Source organism: Cryptomeria japonica, chromosome 5, assembly GCF_030272615.1.
Source record: "Cryptomeria japonica chromosome 5, Sugi_1.0, whole genome shotgun sequence".
NCBI classification, from domain to species: Eukaryota; Viridiplantae; Streptophyta; class Pinopsida; order Cupressales; family Cupressaceae; genus Cryptomeria; species Cryptomeria japonica.
In genome coordinates, this window is record NC_081409.1 from 496,785,550 (window position 1) to 496,807,647 (window position 22,098).

A 22,098-nucleotide genomic window follows, 5' to 3' on the forward strand; every position below is an offset into this window, starting at 1 on the left:
TCCAACCTTGCATACCAAGCTCTTGGTGCTTGTTTCAATCCATACAGAGCTTTTCTTAACCTGCAAACCATATCATTGTCATCTGTCAAAGAAAATCCATCAAGTGTTCAATATAGACTTCCTCTTCAAGATCTCCATTCAAGAATGCACATTTAATATCCATTTGATAAACTTTGTAGTTCTTGTGAGCTGCAAAAGCCAAGAATAATCTGACTGCCTCAATTTTAGCTACCAGTGCAAAGGTTTCATTGTAATCAACTCCTTCTTTCTGAGAATATCCCTTACACACTAGTCTTGCTTTATTTTTGACAACCTTACCATCTTCATGAAGTTTGTTTCTAAATACCCAATTAGTTCCAATTACATTTTTATCTTTAGGCCGGGGAACTAATGTCCAAGTATTATTTTTCTCAATTTATCCTAATTCTTCTTCCATAGCTTTAATCAAAAATTTATCTTCACATGCCTCATTAACAGATGATGGTTCAATTTGAGAAATAAGACATAGCTCTTCATTTGCCAATCTTCCTCTTGTCATAACTCCTTTAAATTTGTTTCCAATTATTTCATCTTCAGAATGATTCAATCTTACATATCGGGGTGTCTTAGTTTGCTGTTGTTCTTCAATTACTATGGAATCCTTTGATGATACCAGAGTAACTAGATCTTCGCTCTGTACTGGTGGATTTAGTGTAGGTTTATTTGTCACAATTTTTGTTGTCGTTTCAGAGTCTATATACCTTGAAGTTCCTCTGAGTTGTTCATCAATCTTTACATTTGTACTCTCAACAATTTTCTACAATCTCATATTAAAACATCTATATGCCTTGCTCTTAGATGAATAACCAAGAAATATTCCTTCATCACTTCTAGGATCAAATTTGCCAATATACTCATCTCTTCTAATATAACATTTACTTCCAAAAGTTCTGAAATACTTAAGAGTAGGAGTATTACCAAACCATAGTTCATGAGGTGTCTTACCGGTTTCACCTTTGATGTGAACTTTGTTGAATGTATAGACAGCAGTGCTAACTGCATCTCTCCAATACACATGTGGTAGATTTTCTTCTGATAACATACTTCTTGCTGCATCCAAGATAGTTCCATTTTTCCTTTCAACAACTCCATTCTGCTGTGGTGTCCGAGGTGCTGATAACTATTTTCTGGACCACATAAATCAACGTGAATCAAATCAAGAGCATTATTGGATTTTTCTAGAATATTTTTAAAACTAGTTCTAACTTGTTTTCCAAATTGACATTCCTTACAAATTGTATTCTGAGGTTTCATATTTTTAGGTAGATCTCTAACTGCCTTAGAAGTACTGATCTTCACAATGCAATCAAAGTTTACATGACAAAGTCTCTTATGCCATAACCAACTTTTATCTATATGTGCAATCAAGCATGCCTTTTCACTGTTATTCAAATGAAAGATATTACCTATAGTCTGATTACTGGTTGCAATTTCCAAACTGGTTCTATTCATGATTTTGCATTTTCCATTCTTAAATTGTAACTAAAATCCTTTCTCAACCAATTGACCAACACTTAAAAGATTATGTTTTAATCCTTCAACATAGTAGATATTGTCAGTGTTATGCTTACCATCAAGAGATATTGTACCCTTACCTTTGATTGAGCAAGCTTTGTCATCTCCAAATCTTACTAAACGTCCATTGTATTCTTGAAAGTTCAAGAATTTACCTTTGTCTCCTGTCATATGATGTGAGCATCCTCAGTCAATGATCCATTCATCCTTTACTTCAACTTTAGCTACTAGGGCTTGTTCTACAGGTTGAGTAGTAGGTGTCGTTAGATCTTTTGTTATAGCAACAAAAACCCATCCATTGTCTATTGGATCCTCATCAGAATCATCAGTCACACCTTCATCAGCAATGTAAAAAGATTTGTCTTTGTTCTTCTTAAATTTGTATCTCTGATATTCAGGATTAGGCTTGTATGTTCTTCTATCTTTTTCTCTTAGTCTAGCATGTCTATCAGGGCATCTCAAAGCCATATGACCAATCTTATTGCAGTTAAAACATTTAAAGTGTACTTTACCTTCATACTTACTTCCAACTGGACCTTCTAGCATTTTCCTTGCAAATAGTGCTTCAAGTTCTTCAAGCTCTTCATTCTCCTTCATAGTTTCTTCAAGTTCTCTTGCATAAAAGGCTTTCCAATCTGATTTTTCAAATGATGGAGCAGATGATGTTGATGCTTTGAAGGCCAAATCTATCTTTATAGTAGCAACAGGGCCAAATTCCTCAATTTCAAAAGCTGAAAGTTTTCCAATCAATGTATCCCTAGTTACTGATGTATTAGCCATTGTTCTCAACTCATTTATAGCAGTAACCTTCATTTTATATGCCGGTGGAAATCCTCTTAAGATTTTTGAAACAATTTCATCCTCACTCAAGGTTCCTCCACAACATTTAATACCCAAAACAGTTTCATTTAATCTTTCCATAAAGGCAGAAATCCTTTCATCTTCTTCCATTTTCAGATGTTCATACCTGACTCGGAAGCTTTCAAGTTTTGCAATCTTGACTGTAGAATCTCCTTCATTCAGTGTTTCCAAATGATCCCAAATAGCTTTAGCAATAGATCTATTTGATAATCCCATGATTTGTTGATCTGATAATGCGCTTAAAAGTGCTTCTCTTGCTTTGCAATCATTCTCCTCATCTTTAGCTAAGGTAGTTGGAGCAGTCTAACCAGCTACAACAACAGTATAACCATTCTTTGTAACTTCCCAGATGTCTTTACCAATGCAATTCAGATGTGTCTCCATTCTAATCTTCCATATTTCATAGTTGGTTCCATCAAGTTTAGGACTGTCCTTCCTGAAATAATTAGTAGATATTGGATCTCCTTAAGTTGTTAAACTTTTGCAAAAAGAGGACTAAGCTTTGATACCAATTGTTAGGTCCCAGAGACAACTGAGAGGGGGGGGTGAATCAGTTGTCTAATAAATTCAAACCGAAAACCACTTAACCAACTTAATGCTTAATACTAGTAAACCAGTTAAGTATGCCGATAGACAGTGTTAACAGTAAATTGCTATACCGATAAAGATTAATGCATGAAACATAAATACAAAGTCATCCACAACACATAACACCAGTATTTGTATGTGAAAACCCTGTAAGAGGAAAAACCACGGTGAGAAACCTTACCCACAAGCAGATGATACTACTGTAGATAGTAAGTGTACATAAATGGGGTCTGCACATGTAGAAAGGCCAACAACCTAGAGCTCACTGCTCAATCACAAAATGGGAGTCACACTGACTATAGTTGGATGGTTAAATCCAATAAGAATGTACTACACAAAATAACATCTTCATATGCTGGATTCAGTACCGGTGTAATGCTGATCTGCTTTCACAAAAACCTAGCTTCACCTTCAAATGATGTCTTCATGTATACCTCTGCTTAATCTCGCATATACCTTCACACAATTCTTTTTCGCATTCCACATTTGAGCTTACAAATAAGATCTTACATTTATACCATAACCTAGGACCAATTTTAGTAGGTCAGCTCTACAAGATATTACAATAAAAATATTTTACAATTAATATAATATCTGATGCAATAACCGATTAAACATGTCGGTTTAATGCATTTACAACAATAATAAATCATCTTCATAGTGTGCCATGCTGATCTGGAAAAGATAAACCTATCGGTGAAACCCTAGATAACCCTAGACCTATTTGTCGGTAAAAGAAAATATGCAAGTATGAATATACCAATGATTAATTCTTCAAAACAAAGTCTCCACATGATGTCTTTGACATTACCAGGTGTCTTCCATATTATTCCAAGTGCCAGTGATCATTATATCCTTCCAGTGAACCATATAGTAGTAACTGTGCAATAGTTACTTGCTTGCCGGTGAATGTTGTTGGATCTCCAGAGTACTAGTGTTTTAGTAGGTGTTGACATCAATGACAAAACCATACCAAAATACCAACTTTATAGCCATTATGGTTGGTGAGAGGGGAACAACCCAAGTGGGAACGGCTAAATGCCAAGTACTCCAACCCACTATAAAACAAACGTGATTTGATGAAAATCAAGTCAACGACAGTCCTCAGGAATAGCTCTCCTCTATAACTTTGGGTATATTAAACCTTGGTTTTCAAGGCTGCGAGACCTCTTAATTGAGTTTATACCTCGACGCATCAAATGAATCCCTTACTAGTTCCAATTAAAATTAGAAGCTACTTGGTTCACCTCCAAAAGGGGGGATAATCTTTGTGCAAGAGAGATAGTAACTCTCCCAAGATACTGGTCATTTCATGCCCCCATTAGCATTTGGAGTTAGCTAATACAACATTGAGAATTCATTGCATGAGACTCAACGACCATATTTTGATTAGCTATTGGGTGTGTACCTGAGTCTGCAAGAAAAGGTTTTCTTCTCTCACCAATTTTCGTAGGGTTTGCATGCTGTGATTGGAGTTATTATTCATATTACATTTTTTCTGTGTTTTCATCCCTCAAACTAAAACTGAAATACCAAAACTAGAGAAAACAAGAAACAAACTCAGTGATCAAAACTCTATCCTTGTCAAAACTAGTCTATCCTAGTCAAAACTTTGTCCGTGTCAAAACTAGTCTATCCTAGTCAAAACTTTGTCCATGTCAAAACTAGTCTATCCTATTCGAAACTTTGTCCATGTCAAAACTAGTCTATCCTAGTTGAAACTTTGTCTGTGTCAAAACTAGTCTATCCTAGTCGGAACTTTGTCCATGTCAAAACTAGTCTATCCTAGTCAAAACTCAGTTTACCTCTAAACTGGTCATTGTCAATCAGTGAAAACTCAGTCCGCCTCAAAACTGGTCATACTCAGTCATTGAAAACTTAGAATTTTGCCTTTGTCCAGTAAATAGTTGTATGAGTCTTCTGATTTATCATCCTGCTACATACATATTTTCGTATGAGATTCCATCAGTCCTAACAGTCTGTTGTTTGAGCCTACATTCTGTATCGTACGAGACCTAATTATCTGTCATCCTGTTTAGGGAATTATCGCTTGAGCCTGCATCTTGTATCATACACCATACAATAAAACATTGCATTAATCAGTTTGTCATTTCAAACATACCCATCTATCGTACGGTCTTAGGCAGCAACTCGTATGAAACACTATTGTCATTGTCTTGAAGATATTAAACTATTGTTTGGTCCTGTAAAACCTATCGTACGAATCTTTGATTTTGTCAGTCCTGTTGGGAATGATTAAAATTGAGTCAAGTTTAGAGGCCCATTTCAAAATTTTTGCTCTGCAGATAGAGAGAAGGCACCTAATCTCATTCAAGTGGCCTAGATAGAGAGAGGGCAAAATGAAGCTAGTTGATTTTCAGAGGGTAAGGCTCAGGATTCATGTCCCACACCTTTCATTTGGCCTATTCAATGATGTGCAACTTTCAAAATTCAGTTTGGAGAAGTTTACCAAGTACCCATTTCGAGGGGTGAGCTGAAAGTGCATTTTAGGCACAAATGCAGATTTTATGGAGTAGCCTACTTTGAGCGATTACATCTTTTGCCCTATTTATCGTCATGGATAATTTCAAAATAGATTCAATTCTATGCATAAATGTGAGTGAGCTCACAAATTTTCAAGTCTTAACGAATCCATTTGCTCAGTTCTTGAAGCCAAATCCGTTTGTAGTTTGTGTGATTTGGCAAGTCCCTATTTCGATAGCTAGTCAGAGCCCTGTTTCACATAAGTGTAAAATTTGCCTCACTAAGCATCATGTTAGAATGTTTGTTCTGGGATAATTTCAGTATAAATGATGAGCTACGTTTCAAATTTCAAGCCTCTATCAATCCGTTTGATCGGTTTTCCAAAAGAATTCATTTAGCTATCATTTTCAGTTATCCGCACTTCAGTGATATATCGATTAATGTAGCCATTTTTGTGAGTATGCCGTTTCCATCCTATCAGTCTGGTGATCAAAATGAGATTTCCAAGTTTTAATATGTACTTAAAGGTACTTGTGTTTCAAATTTGAGGGCCTACAGAGGTCGTTTGGTATTTTTGAGAAAGGCATCATGTGTTGCCAGGACATTGACTTCATCAGGTCCGCAGTGTCGACAAAGCCAGTTGGGCATTTTCAGAAATTAATATCTCTTCGCTTGAGACTCATCTTGAGAAACTATTTGGTAGAAGTCATCCTTTTATATCAGAGTACACGCCTGTCAGATGGCGAGATCCAAAAAGGTGTTTTGACAGGTTTGAAAATTACGTCTTCGCAATTAAATGCAAAAATTGTGGCGTAATCGCCTGAAGGTTGTAAAATGTGGATTAATGATCTGAAAATGATGCCGATCATTTCCAGAGGTGTGTTTAAAGTTCTTGAATCATTCCAGAGGTTAGTTGCGTGAAATCAAAAAAAAAATTTAGTCGGACCCACTTTGGGGCCCGACCTGGCTCATGCCCGTGCATTATTTTTAATGGCGAAATAGTCTGAAATTCATGTTAATGTGTAAGCTATTTGTAGTTGGAGGCAAGAATGTTTGGTTTTATTAAGCCAAGTATATCTTATAATTCAATTGGTATGTGAGTGCAAAGTAAATGGAATGTGCTGTGAGAAGGCCTTTTGAAACATTCAGCCAAATATGTTTGGCGACTGGTGCAGCATTTAAAAGAGGAAATGAATTCTCCAGCAGACTCTTCATGTGAAACATTACAAGGCGTAAAAACTCCAGCAATGGGCATTTGAAATGCCCAATTTAATAGAGCATGTGAGGAGGCCATTAATTCTTCAGGCTAATGTAAATTTGCAGATTTGAAACCACATTTCCCCAACGTAGCAGCTGAACAGCAATAGAAACTTTCAAACAAATGCTTTGGCTATGCAAGGTCATGTGGGAGGGGTTTAGATTGTAGCAGTTGCAAATTAGAAGATGGTGTAGAAGCTGGAGCAAGACCAATGAGCCTCTCTTTTGCGTGGAATGGTGGTAGGGTCTGCTTCCCTCCTTCAGCAGCACCTTCACGCCTTATGCCTCCTCCCTGTTGTGTGTGGAGTGTGGAGGTAATTAAACTTTTCAGCAAAACGCATATTGGCTAGTTGAGTGCCCATCTCCAATGGCACGTGGTAGCTTTGAATGGGCATGGAGTGGTTTAAAACAAATGCTAACAGCAAACCATTAAAATCTAAAAACAAAATGCCATTGGCAAGTGTAAAACCCAAACTTCACAATCTTTACCCGTCCTCCTTGCAGATGTATAGCGTGGGACAAGTAAAGGGAGGTCTGATAGTTTTAGCAAATGAAAACAGCATAAAACCTTGAGCAAAATACACAAAATACAGTTTGCAGGCATGGTGGTGAAGGCAATCAAAAATCTCCAATGCAATTAGTATGGTAAAGGTATGAATTAAACTTCAAGCAAATGCAAGTTCATTGCCATGGTGTAACAATATCCTCCCTTCATGCAGGCTGTGGCATGTAAAAGGTTTAAAAAAAAAAATTCAGCAAAATGAAATTGATTTGCTAGCATCCTCTCTACATTGAAGGTTAAACCATTAAAAGTTTTCAATACAAATGCAACTGGCAGGTGTTAAATTTAGTATCCAAAACTTCTGTCAGCATCCTCCCTGTTGTGTGTATGGTGTGGCAATTGCCTAGGAAATCATGGAAACTTAAACAAATGCAATTAGCAAGTGTAAGGTGAGCTTCCCCCGTGAGGTAAATACTCATAAACTTTCAGGCGAATGCAGCACCATTGAAATTTTAAAGCAAATGAAAAAGACTTCCATGAAAGTCTCAGGCAAAGCTTCAAACGCAGTCCCAGGTTTAAAGCCTTTATCCCACATTCATTATGGAAGGGACTTTTTTGATGTTTAAATATAAAGCTCCACAGTAGTAATATGTCTAAGCCATAAAGGCTTTTGACGGACAATTCCTATGGGCAACCAAGGTGGGCCCACGTGTGGGTGCGGATCCTGAGGCGACAGAGGAGGTGATTGAGCTGCGACCAGGCCGACTTAACCAATGAGCAGGTTCGAGATGATCCGATGACGATCCGACGAAGCGCGTGATTTCGCAGGCCGAAGTTGCTCGCCAGTTAAACCCTGGGAAATGGCGAAAGGGATTTCCAAAATTGTAGTGGATTAAAGAACGTGCATGTTCGAGATGGATCAACGGTGCGCACGGTTTCGTGAGGCAAAGATGCATGCCAGTTAGAGGCCGCGAAATGGTGAAAGGAAAAGTACGAAAAGGTGAGTCCCAGGTGGCGATGATGTGGCAGGCATAGTCAGGCATCCAGCAAGTAGGTCCCATCCCAATGGCGGTGATGTGGCGCATAGTTGGCGACAGGTGGATAGACAAGTGGTAGTGACAAAGTGGATGATGTGGCGGTGATGAGGTGTCATCCCAAGTGGCGTCCGGTCAACCCCATCGACCAATCAGAGGCCGCCATGTGGCAAAGCATCAGAGCACATTCAGGGCAAAAATTAAAATTAAAATTGTAAATGATATAGTTTAAACTATATTAAATAAATGAAAATTTTAAATGATGTGCACAAATGGGAAATTAATTCGCCCAGGGCTCAATTTTTGGCCAAAGTATGAAGTGTTATATATTTTCAGAAAGCTCTCGAAATGAAGAATCTGATTATGAAGTTAATTTTGGCGAAGATCAGATATTTTGGAAGTAGTTTGGTCGATATTGAAATTCAGTTAGAGAGGAGACACTTGGCAATTCAATTGCAAATTTTATTTGGTTCCCTCTCCTTCTTATTCCCAATTCTTCTCAGTTGTAAGGGTTCCAGAAATTTGGAAAATGCTCCAGATTTGATGGCTTCCACTTTCTGAATGTCATGACCCAAATTTGTAAATGCTTTTGGTTTGTTTGAGGGTACAGAGGATTGCAGTGCATTGTTGTAAATGTGATTTTAGTTGCAGATCTTGCTTGTGTCAGGCATGAGTAAATTCCTCACAGTATTGTCTCTAGGTATGTATTTCATTATCATGAATTGAATCCTCAAGGAGGATAAGATTTGTCAATTTCAAGGAAATTGTGTGATTATTTATAGGTATTCTTCAAGGAAGGTTTTAAACTCTGTAGTCAGTCATAAATGATGAAATATATTTCTAGATCTGATAAAATTGTGAATGAATCAAATAGTGCATTAATATAAGGTATTGATGCATGAATATCTTGTTTAAGGAAAATAAGCTTGCATCTATGATTCATATTTGTAATTCTATCTGTGACTCTGTTGCCCAATGAACAAGGCACTGGTCTTGCAAGTTTGGGGATGTTTTCAGATATACATTTTAAAAGATAAATCTAATTTCCCTTCATGTTTAGGGGTGTTTGTGTTCCATTCTTTCAAAGCTCTATTTCATCCTATTGTTTGTACAAATCTAGCCAATCTGTAATGTTTCCTAACATGTTGAGCTTGTGAAATGATCTATCTGCTTAGTGTTGATGCAGTTATGTGTCTATAATTGTTGTATTTAGTGCATCAAAAGGGTGTCCCCCCTAGGTCTAGCAGAATCTGAAGTGCAGGAGGATCAATTAGGGTCCTATGTTATGTTGTCCAAGCCTTGATGTGTTTTGTAGACTGAAATTGGCCATTTCATAGAAAGATTTGCAGGTGTTCTTGGGTTATCACTTTTGGTGAACAACAAGTCCAAAATAGTCAAACTTGCCTAAAACAGTCTACAATGAGCATAAAACTAGTTATCATCATCCTAAGAATAAATAGATCAAAATAGTGTACCTCTACCATTTGTGTTGCACAATTTTGTCGATCATCTTTCAGCTAGTTCAATCAACTACTTGTCAAACTTAAGTCACTTAGATAATGTCTTATACAGGATAGATCATTCCTGAAACCAAAATGAGTCTTAGTCACTTCTCTCAAATCAACTTAGATAAACATCTTACATAGAATAGATCTTTCCTCAAACTAGACTAAATCTTAGTTGCTTCTCTCAATCAATACGTTAACCGAACAACTAGCTCTGAATTTGATCTTGAGTTCCGCATCACAAACAACTTTAGGTCATATCAGTCAATAAAATGCCTATTCAAACCAGAAGTTCTCATAAGAAAGATGCCAAAGGAAAAGGGCAATCCTTTTCATATCAAGATAACCCGTTTTATGTAAAGGACCTGCTCACTGATAAACCTTCATCATCAGATGTGCCATTTTTTTATCAACCTTTATCTCCCACTATACCTAGAATAGAACAAAATACTGAAGACAACCTCAGTATTCTTGATACCGACAATGATTCCTCATCAAGTAAATCTGAAGACTTTGAACCTCTAGAAACTAATATTCATAGATGTCAAAAGGATAAATATTTCCAAAAAATGATGAAGGTTATCATGGCTAGAGAAAAAGAAGACTATTTTCTAGAACTAGCAAAACAAGGCACTAAACTTCCTATTGGTTATGATGTTCAGACTCTCATCACTAAAACGGAAGAATCACCTATAATAATGGTACACAGGCAATTACAAGCCTTACAGACTGAGATCACAAAACCGAAAAATAAGGATAAATCCCCAAAACAATATTCTCTGGAGATAATATGCCCATTTCCATTTGACAAAAACCTATACATGCCTCCATTTCCTTCACAAGTTGAGATCCCAAAATTTGACAAATATGATGGTAACTCAGATCCCCAAGACCATATCAGATAATTTTGTGCTTTATGTATGGAGTTCATGCACGACCAAACGTATCTCATGCACCTTTTCTCGAGAAGTTTAGGGGGGCAAGCTATAGAATGGTTCTCAAGTCTACCTAGGGGAATAGATTTTTTTGAAGAATTAATCCAACCATTTCTAGAACAATACTCCTATAACATTCAACACCCCGTTACTATGATCAAGCTTTGCAATATTAAACAAAAAATAGGGGAGCCTTTTTCTCACTTTCCTCCAACGTTGGAGAAAGATGTTCTCTAGATATTCATGGCCTATTCCAGATTCTGAGAAAATGGATATATTCATCAACAATCTTATCCTTGAATTGAAATATAGTATGCAAATGAAAGTACACCCATCATTTAACAAAATGGTAGATAATACTATCCGAATGGAAGATGTGCTTATAAAGAAAGGAGATATCTCACCTTGGAAAGAAACACAACTAGGATCTAGCTTTAAATAAAAGAACAAGTATTGGAAAGATGGCAAAGACAACAACAAAAACATTGTTAATGATGGAGTGGTAGAAACTATTAAAACCAACTCGAAGCCCATGATGTTTAACTTGGCTAGTAGCATGCAAGCACTCAAAGTAGTTGAAACTACAGCAGAAAATCCTCTGAATAAAGTAAAAGAGTGTTTCAAAGAGAAACCTTGGCTTTCGAAACCTAGATGCGAATTAACTCCTCTAGAAGAATGATACATATCCGCTTTCAAAACTTTATTGGTAAATGATCTGATAGCATTACAAGATAATTCTAGGCCATATGATCCGAAAGTCAAACCAAAATGGTGGAGAGAAAATGAATATTGCAACTACCATCAAAATAAAGGTCATAACACAAACAACTACATGAAGCTGAAGCATGAGATTCAAGATCTCATAGATGCTGGTAAAATTGTCGTCGGGAATCACCTGAAAAATGCTGATCACAAAGCATTTAAAGATCCTTTACTTGTTTACGAACAAGGTGATTCCTCAAAAACAAAAGGAGGTGCCAAAGTAAATTACACTTATACCAACAATGACAACATCATCAACATGATTGAGTCTTCCCAACCTAAATATTGCAATGTGATTATAATCAAAGACAAACAACATGAATCACAACATGCAAATGCTATGACCCGTTCTCAAAATAAATTCACTCTCCAAGGAGCTATTTCTTCACCTCCTTCTCAAACAACATCAAACCTACCAACCTCATCAAAAAAACAAAAAGAATCAACATTTGATAAATTTAAATAGCTAACTTCATCATCATCCTCTAGATATAGCATTGTTGACCAATTGAAAAGGACAAATGCTCAAATCTCCATCTTTGAATTGCTCAAAATCTCTTCTGCTCACAAAGAAATCCTAGACAAAGGGTTTCTCACAACTAATGTTCCAAAAGGTTTAGATATTGATCGATTTCAATCTATGGTGGGTCATCTGACTTCACCTCACCATCTGACCTTCTCTGAAAAAAATGACAACTCGCTAAATCATCCACATAACTAGCCATTGCATATTGAAGCCATGATCCATAACCATAGAGTTAAATGTGTTTTGATAGATGGAGGTGTGGGGTTGAATATCTGTACTTACAGTCTGCTTACACAACTAGGATTTTCTAAAAAATGTCATTGATCTGGCCAAGAAAATAACAATTAAATCCTATGATGAAGAAGAAAGGACCTCTAAAGGTCTGGTATTATTACCAATTAGGGTGGGACCTATAGAAAGAGATGTCATTTTCTAGGTACTTGATCTTCCTCTGTCATACAATATCTTACTAGGCAGGTTGTGGAATCATGAAATGAAGTTAGTTCCATCTGCATACCATCAATGCTTAAAATTTCCTTATAACAAAGTTGAAGTCAGTATCCCTACTGATACAAATCTCCCCTGTAATGCATTGACAAAAGGTGTTGATACCTTTGTGCCTCATAATAAAGTAACCTCTACAGATGAAATTCTAGAAGCTCTGATGAAGGACTTAGAAAAGAAATTGAAGATTACAAATACTAGCATGGATGACTACAAGATAGAACCAGTACTTTCATTATTCTTTCTCCCTCCATCACCGAAACAGATAGGCAAACCATTAGAGGCTATGAGAACGTAGAATTTAACTCCGAATATCATATATGATGGTCTTTTTGTACAATCTTCTACTTCCTTGGTAGATGAAATAGAAGAGGATGTTGTTTTTAAGTGGCTTTTCAAGGAAGATTGTCAAAATGAGGAAGTATGACATTGTGAAATTTCCCCAACCCAATATGGTCTCAGCTACAAAATAATCCAACACATGGGATATTCAAGTACTGGTCCCCTGGGAAAACATCAAAAGGGTATTATTGAACCAATTCGGCTACAAACAAAATCTACAAATGATAAGGCTGGATAGGGATACAATCCAAAAAAGACATCAGACCAAAAACATGCTTCTAAGTCTATGTGGAAGAAAATGATATCGCCTTCAACATCACAGGAAGTCCATGCTCAACAAACTCAAGAAGAGTATGGAAAAGAACAAGAGGAGCTACCAATCAAGAGATAAGGACTAGTTAGTACTCAAGTTCTGATGGTGTCAGCTACAACAATACAAGGAGTTGAATTTCTAGAAGATATGAGAGACGAAGTAGAAAGAATCAGAGAATTATTTGCACCCCTGAAAGTTTCAGTCACATACACTAGTAGGCAACAAGTAGAAGATTCAAAGAGTGACTCAAACAAGTATGAATGGGGTCCAGACCACCTCTCTGATACATCCATTATAGAAACTCTAGAAGAGTCTAGTGATATCACAGATGAAACTCAAGAGCTGATGCGCTTAAAGCTAGAAAAGGAGATAAAGGAAATCAGACTAAAAAGACAAGAAGACTATGAACAAGGGTTGAAAGAAGGAAGAATACAAGAAAAAATTTCATCTATTATATACTCCTCTAATAAGATAGAACAAATCAGGTATGGGACTACACAAGAATAATTGGAAGCTACAGAAGCGGAACCAGTCATTAGTCTAGAGGAAGCTGAATGGAGTAGACGACAAGGACTCATATAACCATCCAAGTTATGTCAACAGGTATGTCAAATACAAATGATAAATGAGCCAAATCTTGAAGGAACTTGTAACATTAAAGATGTAGGTGTTGATACCATACATACATTCACTCAATCACTTGAAGAAGACTTAGAAACTTCATCCAATGACTCTAACAACAGTCCTATTTATGACAATATCTACTCAACATCAAACTCTAAATCATCTAATGTAAATGATGAGAATCTGTTTACTGATCTTGTTACTGTTGAACCATGATATGAAGTCCAATCTAGCATAGAGAACGATGCTACAAGTAGGTCTATTGGATGAGGTCAACTAAATATTAATGTGCACTTTAATAATCATGTTTTGACTCTTCTTGGTCTTGAGAAATTTATGCAAGGTATCCTTCTAGAACTCAAATTTTTGGTCTACAGTTGTGATGACAATACCGTGAACTCCCTCGAGCCTATCCAAACTCTATCCTTGGTACATCCTGAATTAATTGATTGTAGTCTACAAGACCAACCTATGAATGTACCTACTTTTTCCAATGACTACGTGCTAGCCTATTACCTCAATTGAACCCATGTACTCTTCCACCAGTGAATAGAGTGAGAACATGAGTGAAACAAATATCAAGTATCTTAGTCGCAAAAATCAGAAAAATAAAAATAAAAGATCTCATGGCGAAAACCACATTGTGGCGGTGTCAGAATCTAAAAACGAGAAAATAAAGGACGTACCTAAGGGTGAAAACCTCTCTGAGGCACCTGAAGGTGAGATATTGATCGATCCAACTCAGCTAGTGAACATTGGGAGTCAAGAGACACCACACATCATTCACTTAGCTCAATCACTCTTACCAGAAGAATTGAAAGATTTCACTCATCAATTTTCAGAAAAGAAGATCAATTTTGCATGGAAATACTCTGATATGCCAAGCCTAGATCCTGATCTTATCATCCACCATCTTTCTATCACACCAGGAGTTAAACTAGTCAAGAAAAAACTCCATAAGATGCACCCTCACATGGCACTGCTAGTCAAGGCTGAGCTAGAAAAATTGCTAAAAGATGGATTTATTAGAGCTATAGACTATGTGGAATGGATTTTAAACATAGTACATGTGTCAATGGTAAACAAATCTATTAGGGTTTACATAGACTTCAAAGATCTCAACAAAGCTTGTCCAAAGGATGACTTTCCATTTCCAAACATTGATATGATAGTCAATATGACTGCTAGGTATGAGATGTACTCACTAATGGATGGATTCTCTGGTTATAATCAGATCAAAATAGCTCTTGGGGATCAAGAAAAGACATCTTTCACCTGTGCATGGGGAACCTTTTGCTAGAATGTCATGCCATTTGGGCTAAAGAACACAAGAGAAACTTATCAAAGAGCGGTAACTACTATCTTTCATGATATGATGCATAAGGATATGGAAGACTATTTTGATGACACTTTAGTGAAGACTATGAAGAGATCCACACATATTCAAGAGCTAGGCATTATACTAGACAAAATGGAAAAATTCAAACTCCGACTAAATCCAAAAAAGTGCGTTCGGGGTAACATCAGGGAAATTACTTGGCTACATCATTTCAAAGAAGGGAATCAAGTTTGATCCTGAGAAGGTCCTAGCTATAATGGAAATGCCACCTCTGAATAATATCAGTCAAATGAGAAGTTTACAGGGACGTCTCCAATCAATTAGACGCTTTATTTCTTAGCCGGCAGACAAAGCTCAACCTTTCATAAAAGTATTGAGGAAAGGAGTAATATACAACTGGGATCAAGAATGTGAACAACACCTACAACAAATCAAAGAATACCTACCCAATCCACCAATATTGATGCCACTAATTCATAGTAAACCATTGATCTTATACATATCAGCTACTGATTCATCATTGGGGGTACTTCTGGCACAACAGGATGAAAATAAAAAAGAGAGCTATATATTACATCAACAGAACATTGGTGTCTTATGAAATGAACTGCACTATAATAAAAAAAGTATTCTTGGCATTGGTCTTTGCATCACAAAAATTGAGACACTACATGTTAGCACATTCCATTAAGCTAGTAGCTAAGATTGATCTGTTCAAATATCTTCTCAACAAAGCAACACTTATAGGAAGATTGGCTAAATGGGTCATGGTTCTTATAGAGTTTTATATTGAATATGTAAACCACAAATCCATCAAAGGACAGGTGATTATAGATCAACTTGCTAATGCTACACTTGAAGACACTCAACCTCTGCATATAGAATTTTCAGATGAATCAATAATGCACCTTCTTCAACAATCATGGAAGATGTTCTTTGATGGGTCTTTCACTCAAAATGGTTCCGGTGCTAGAATACTTTTTATTACTCCTCAAAAGTATTCAATCCCAAAGTCTTATAAGATTCTTTTCCCTTGTACAAACAACATTGCAAAGTATGAACCTTTGGTAAATGGGATCAAGCAGGCTATCAAATGGAAGGTTCTGGAATTACACATCTATGGATATTCTCAACTAATCATCAATCAAATCAATGATACATATCAAACTCGAGATGAGAAATTGATGTCATATAAGAGAATGGTGGATGATCTCAAGAAATATTTACTTTTGCATCATTCCAGCAGATTCCCAGATCTGCAAATAGAGCAACAGATGCTATGGCTACAATGGCATCCATACCAAAGTTACAAGAGTCTAATTTTCACTTTGAATTCCTAGTGGAAGAGTTACATTACCTTGCCTATGATTCTCCTGAGTCCCATATAGTCTATTCTATTATCGGATACGACTCATCCCACTACAACCATATTTACTCTTATCTACATGACCAGGTTATCCCTGAAAAATCTTACCCGTAATGAGAAAAGGAACCTAATGTGAAAAGTTTCACGGTACGTCATCATTGCTAATGATTTATTTAGGCGAGGGTTGGATAGTACTTTGCTTAGGTGTCTAGAAACTGAGCAGCCTAAACATGCATTATCAGAAGTTCATGAAGGTATTTGTGGATCTCATTCGAATAGTCTTACTTTAGCTCGGAAACTACTAAGGATTGGCTACTACTAGCTAGATGTAATGCCCATACCCTAGTCAGACTTGTAAAACCCGTTTGACCTTGTTGACTTCCTATGTGGGATTCTTGAAAGGTAGGTTAGCCATGATGCAATGTGTAGTTTAGATAATATAAATAATCGTGCATACCTATTATTGTACTTTTGCATCGATCCTTGTGTATATGTAATTGTTTCCTAACTCTTGTGATAAATCTCGAGCTAACACCTTCATTGAATATGTATATGTATATGTATGCTTGCATGAATTCATTGCAGGTACAACACCGCCTAGGGCGAGGTTCATCTTCTTTGGGATTTGCAGGGTTGAGTATACCTCCTTCATCCTTAGAATTCGGATTTGGTGGTTATAAAACTCTTGTCTTGCCTTAGCCATGGTCAGGTGAGCATCGCGTGTGTGGTTCGTGGGGCTTTCTTTTCATTGGGTTGCATGTCGTGTGATTTGGTGGACTTCCTCGATTTGCGTGCCTTGCACGGGGTAATTGGAGTTTGTTATTCTAAATATTCAATTCAATTTAATGTGTGGATGTACGCATTAGTAATGTAGGAAATTTAAAATAGGCAGTTTTCTTTTATATGATTAATCGTTAATTTAAAGAGATCGCTTTAATCATTATTGTAGCAAGCTTAAGGTATTTAACTTGGATTAGTGTGCTCATTTACGCATTTGTAGTTGAGAAATTAGAATAAATAAGACTCTTGCATTAGATTAGTCATTTATTTAAAAAGGTCGCTTTATTATGTTATAGCGAGTCAATTTAATAGCTAATTTTAAAATAAATGAATTTAATGAGTTATGCGTTTTAGAAAGGAAAGATTCAAAGTCATTTGGGAAAATAGGAATAAATTCATCATTTTCGCATTTTGGAATAGAAAGGATAAATTTTATTATTAAAAAGAAATTATTTCCTTTTTACTTGTATAGTTGATATAGTATAAAAGATTGATTTTTAGAAAATTAAATTAATCAAAACGCCTTACCCGGTCAATAGTTTCGAAATTTGAAGTAGGTTTAAAATTTATATTGAGAAATTAAAATTTAAAACTCAATAAGAAATAGAAGCATTTTAATTTTCATAAGGAAAGTGAATAAGATGTAATAAATAATGGAAATGAATGACTTCCAATTTCATTTTCATTTATTTTATTTTAAAACTAAATGCCTAAATTCGAAATTGAAAATTAGGGCAAAAATAGGGTTTCTCATTTAACCTAGTTTGGAAATGTTTTTGGGGGTTCTTTTTTTGGGGAGCTGGTTTTTGGAAAAAAAAAAAAAAGAATGTTGGAGAAAATGGTGTTCTCTTGCTTGTAGTTGCAGGTGGAGCTCTTCAACAAACTCTTCCCGGAATGCGTTGGAGGTAGGATTTCAACCTACCCTTTTATTTATTGTTGAATCAAAAAAATCTGGTGATTGAATGCTCTCCATGAAATGCTGGAAAAAGATAGGATAACCATGAATGTCTAAAGATTTAGTTCAATTTCTTTTTTGAAAGTTTGGTTGCCTTGGATTCAAGGGTTATTATGTTTTCTTGAAACATATTGAAGAGAGAAAATGGTTCTGAAGACTCCTTTTATTTTACTGAAAAAAAAATGGTGTTCAACTGTATTTTTTTTATCAGTTATGTTTAGGCCATGTGTTTCTTTTAAAAAATAAAAAATAAAAAATAAAAAAAAATAATAAACAAAAAAAAGGGGAGAAAATAAATTTTATATGTTTCGAGCTAGGGTTTGGCAGGCGGAGGAGCCAAGGCTCAACTCGTGCCGCCATCCCCGCTCCCCCCCCCTCTTCTCCTTCCTCCCGGGTTCGTAGCCCTGCGACCACACTGTGGGCCGCAGGGCCTGCGTCCACAATGTGGGCCGCAGACCTGCGTCCATAGAGTGGGCCGCAGGGCCTGCGTTCACAATGTGGGCCGCAGACCTGCATCCACAGTGTGGGCCGCAGACCTACGTCCACAATGTGGGCCGCAGGCACAGACCTACATCCACAATGTGGGCCGCAGGGCCTGCGTCCACAATGTGGCTCGCAGAACCTGCGTCCACATTGTGGGTCACAGGGTCCTGCCTCAAAGTTTAGGGTTTTTTCTCAAAAAAAAAAGAGAGATGAATATAAAGTTTGTTTTATTGTTTTTTTTATTATTATATATTTTATTTGTTGTTAAAAAAAATAATAATATATAATATTGACATTTACAAAATGGAAGAAAAATGTCATGGGAAAGTTTAAAAGAAGTTGTAATATAGATGTAGGAAGACCTATTTTTTTTGGAAATTAGATTTTAATGTCAAAATATATATATATATATATATACACGTTAAATACAAAGTTTGCATATGTTTAAATCTGTGGATAAAAGGAGAGGGGGATTCGTTGATCATGGATTATTAGATTTATATATTAGTTAACATTTAATCTTGGGAACCAATTATAATCGGGGAGTAATCTTTGGAAAAGAGATTAAATATGGTCTTATTTGGAGATCTTTGAAATAATTATACTCTGGTTAACGCTTGGTAATACATGTTAATGAGAAGTTTTCTTGGAATATGAATCTAAATTTATCTTCGTATATTTTGCTATTACTTCAACAAAATGCTAGTAGGATGCATGTAAATTTTGATAACGTAACGTTTTTAAAAAAAAAAATGTTGTAAGTTTAAGATTCGTATTTGCCTTGTTTAGGGTGGCGGCATACCTTGATGTATTTGTTTTCAGACCCTGTTATCTATTTATTTGAGTTGGTCATAGCCGGATTACGTCCCTAGTCAGAGTATCGTCAGTCATTAGTACTTGTAATTGCTTGAAGTGTTCAGTTGGATCCGCTTCAAAGGAATCATTATGTAAATTCCGACCGAGGTGTCTGTTGTATATTGATTTTATTCGCCTAAGTGGCAAGGATGTAAAAGACTTATAGATCATGTATTCCTAACGATATAATACCAAAGGGGTCTTGTAGTTGAGCAGACCCATAGATGTAGCCCTTAGGGGTGAACTCCAAGATCATATCTGTGTTATGCGATGTTTTAGTTTCCTTTATTTCATGCTTTAAGTTATCATGTATGGTTGTTATCTTGTAAAGTGTACGATGGGAAATTAACGAATTTAAATCTAAGTGCATAAAATTATTCATCTTGACAAATGTAGTAATCAGGTTCATAAAATATTGTAATTAAGATTATTATAAAGTATTTTGATAATGCTAATTAAAAGTAGTAATAGTGGAGAGAATCTTGCTGGGTTACATCATTGGATTAACTTGTTATTAAGCATGTAAAATGAACGAATGTGAATGGTAGACAAAGTTAGAATTAATGTTATAAATCCTAAATTGAAATTTAAAGGATGAACCTCATATAGGTATTTACTTTCTATCTTAGTTAATGAGCATCGTCATGATAGTTATATGTCACTATATTGGATGGATCTATTTAGTTATTTATGATATAACCTTAACAAATAATCTTTATCAGATTAATTTTATAAATGGGTGAACTTAACTAGTTATCCATAATTATAACCCTTATAAAAGAATTCTCTTTATGTTGCTAAAATTGAACTGAAAAGGGAAGTATTCGTATAGTTGTTTATGTCTTAATCTTGGTAAATGTATCCTTTCATATTAACTTCATTTACTAAAAAGAGTGACATGTAATAAGATAATTGTATTTTAATCCTAAGGGAAGAATGTCACTATGAACTTATATTTTAATCCTGTAATGATGAATTTCATCTTGCTAACTATATTTTAATTTAAAGGATGAACTCATGTGTCCTAATACATTTCCACCTTAATAAGTTGAGCTCCTTCTATTTGCATTTATTAAAACTTCAATGAATGAACTCTATGGCTACTTGCATTCTATCCTCCATAAAGAAACTATGAATCTTTAGTTTGGTTATGCTCAAACCTTAATGAGGGAACCACACTCTATTAATGGGAGTTTAATCCTTAATGAACGAATTCTTCTTATTAACCATACTTTTAATATTCAAGAAAGATATCAATGTGGGTGATTATCTTGAAACCGAATGAATGAACTTCGTTATTTAAATCGCATTAAACCTTAAGGGAGGCCTCTTAAATTAATTAGGTGTTAATGTGCATTGAGTAAATAACCTCACGATGGCCTCCTAACCACCCAAAGTAAATGAACGCTTCCTAAAATTCTAAGATGCCATAACATTGAACATATATATATAATCATGTCATATGCATTATCTCACAATTAAGATATCCAGATTTAATGGATCATTTGATACAAGTTGAGCTAGGTGTAAGGTTATGTAATCGCGTTGGGAAACTCCTTAGGATCGTTTAGCCTTCCGCTATGTTATCTGGTTAGAGATAACTTTGAGATAACTTCAAACTATCTTACTATTGTAACAATCAGTAATACTCTTATTATTAATGTTCGTAATTATTATTATTATAAAAAAAAATAAAAAAATATTTACACTCTATTTGAGTGTTTTTAACTTAAACCCTTAGGGGTTTCCTGGCGGGGCATTACACTTGGTATCAGAGCCCATGTTGCAAGACTAGGATCTCTGGTTTTGCTTGTGCCCTTAGTTGGTGTTTGTATGTCTACCCTATGTTGTATTCTTGTCCACCTTGATGTGAGGGTGTGATTTAACAAACCCTACTTGTGTGTAACGCATGTGTCCGCACTTTGTTTTCACCTCATTGATGTGAGTGTTTCGGGAATAATTATAGGTGTTTTGTCTGCTTATTGAGGTCTTGGTCTACAATTTCTCTTACTCTGAAAGGGAGTCGTATGCACCTTCATTCTTGATTTGTTTTACTCTTTTGACTAAGCCATCTGGGTTGATTGGTAATATCTTGAAACTAAAAGTACGGTATGTGCTTGTTTATGGTTTTAATCTATCTTAATGATTGTCCACTTGAAAGACTAGTATGGCAAATGTTAGTTCTTATTATGAAGTACATTGAGTGATTATGACTCTTCTTCTTCTCTCTCTCTAGTAAATTAAAAGGATTTGATATGGGTAATTATCTCTTATTTAAGTTTTCTTATTGCAAAAGAAAGGATGATATATCTTGAGCCCTTGTGTGAGCCTCATAACGTTTTGTGTTTTAAATTGTGAAAGGGATTGGTTTAGGAGTTAATTTTTGGTTAATGATAGAAAATGGTATGTTTGCATTAAAGGGTTCTCCATGTGCTTGGTAGGAGTAATATAATTAAATCCCATCTTAAGTAAGGTGCATTAAAATGTGCATAGAGAATTTGTGAAAATTGCTTGATGTGAAAGAAATAC